This window comes from Lissotriton vulgaris, chromosome 2_1, assembly GCF_964263255.1.
Source record: "Lissotriton vulgaris chromosome 2_1, aLisVul1.2, whole genome shotgun sequence".
In the NCBI taxonomy this organism is placed as follows: Eukaryota; Metazoa; Chordata; class Amphibia; order Caudata; family Salamandridae; genus Lissotriton; species Lissotriton vulgaris.
The window spans coordinates 82,958,536-82,960,694 of record NC_141687.1 but is presented as its reverse complement, the minus strand read 5'-3'; the positions used below and the strand labels follow the sequence as shown (position 1 = coordinate 82,960,694).

General features: G+C 40.1%; 1 non-coding gene across 1 annotated transcript; it reads right to left on the bottom strand.

Moving 5' to 3' along the window:
* Nucleotides 1-1,019: 1,019 nt before the first annotated feature.
* Nucleotides 1,020-1,210, bottom strand: LOC147729603 (U2 spliceosomal RNA). Its single transcript, XR_015308982.1, has one exon. It is a non-coding gene; the product is annotated as a U2 spliceosomal RNA (small nuclear RNA).
* Between the last annotated feature and the right edge of the window lie 949 nt (nucleotides 1,211-2,159).

Here is a 2,159-nt window from a genome sequence, read left to right as displayed (position 1 = left end):
CTTCCGATTTTCTGCTGACATTGCAACATTCTGTTAGCACCACCCCTTGGTGCCACCCACTTGCGTCACCTATCAGTGACGTTTCTAGCACACACCTCTAGTTCACGCCTAGTTTACGCCTCTTGATGATGTACTAGTACCACGTGTATACTGTTATCTTGTCTTCTCTCAGCTGTTACGCCTCTTACATTGATTCCTATGTATAAATCAAGTATATAAGCTATGTATTGATAATAAACTTGAGCGCGCTCATCTATCCCTTCTGACACCCCTGTGGTGGTCAGAACATGATATCCTGATTCCTTTGTGAGGAATAAAACCCTTAGAAACTCTAACACCACGGACTCTGTTTTCTTTCCTTCTGATTGAGTTATTATTGATTAAGTACTTACCTGCATAGAAATTAAGAGAGTAAATTAATTATTTACGTCAAGGAGCTACTGCTGAATCCTCATAAGAACCAATGATTACACCAATGGTACTGCTTAAGATTACAGCCTGGCCGGTTAGCTCCAGTGCGGTGGAAACAACGTGAATACAATAGAATGAGTGGTGGCTAAAACTGGGTTTGACGGTCTAAGCATTGCAGACACGGTGGTGATATGCAGACAAAGAAATACAAAAAATAGAAAGGGGGCTGTCTTGGATGTTCATAATCTTATCATGGAAGAATTTTGTTAGCTGCACACACCATTCAGCTGACAATTCATGAAATTTGGAACTTGCTTCTGGGGACATAAAACTTGGTAAAATATTTTTTAAAGTTCATGATTTGTTCCCTGCATGTCCAAATATGTCTCCCAGATAGGCTTTCTTTGCTAATCGGACCTCCCTATAGTACTTTTTTAAAGCAGCCTTGTACAGAGCTTTGGGGATAAGACTATAAGATTTCCTCCATTGTCTTTCTAGGGCCGTGCACTGTTTGTTGCCTTCTTTAAAAGTTTCAGTATACCAAGGACGTAAGGCTTGACTCTATGTGGACCTTGCTTGATTTATAACACCAGCTAGATTTTTTTTTTTTCTTTTGCACCATTCCTGGAGGTACTGCAATTCCAGGTTGATGCGTGGAGTGGACAGAGCAAGCTCCTATTCCATCTCCCTGTTCCAAAAATCAATTTAATATATGGTCCCCAGATAGAGGACGTATCAGATATTAAACTGATAAGAACAGATACTACACTTGATCTTAGCCAAAAGGCCGAGAAGCGATAACACCAGCTAGATTTTACTGAGCATTAGACCATTCTGCTGCCTTCATAATCTCTTCCAACCTTCCTGCAGCATTAAAGCCTTTGTAGAATTAGCTCTCAATATCAAATGTGGTTTCTAATAAGGAAGATTTACTCCTGCCTCCCTAATCACATCTTAACCCGTCTAGCATTAGTCGCTGAAGAACCCGCACCAAATGGTGTCAAATAAGAAATCAACAACTGATCTATGCCTGTACTCCACTGCCAGCTAACATTTGCCTCATACTCCTTGATACACATTGAAACAGAAGTTTTGGATGTTAACCAAAACTAGGATAAAAAACTGATTATGACATAGTTTTACTCGTCTTCCAAATAAAAAAAACACACCATGAGGCTGAAAAAGCCTACATATCGAGAACTCCAATCCGCCACAACATTTTCCTTCCCTGATACATACGGTGCTCTTAAACCGATTTTGTGCTTCAAACAAATTTCCTTTGCAAACTCTTCGATTTGCTGCCTCCCAATCTGTTTATATGTTATAGCAGAAATGTTGTCCATCATAAATAAAACTGAACAACCCTAAACTTACTCCCTGAAACTGAATTGCAAAAACACCTGCCTTAGTTTCCAAACAGCTGATATGATCCTGCCTTACCATTAAGCTCCCTCTGGGTCCTGTACCCTGAGAGTCTAAACTCACCCCCTATCCTAACTAGTTTGCATCCGTCTCCAAAACATTATCTGGGACTGATCTAAAAATTACCTGTCTATTCCAAGCCTGTATATTTTCCATCCACCAAATCAACTCTGTTCGAGCAACACCATTTTGTCCCCATACCAAAGACCGTTTGACAAATCTGACCTCTTGACGCTGAAAGAACCCTGGAAATATTGCTTGAATTGATAAAGACAGAAGCCCAATTAGAAACGCCAATTATCTGAAACCTACTTCCTCTTTCTTTA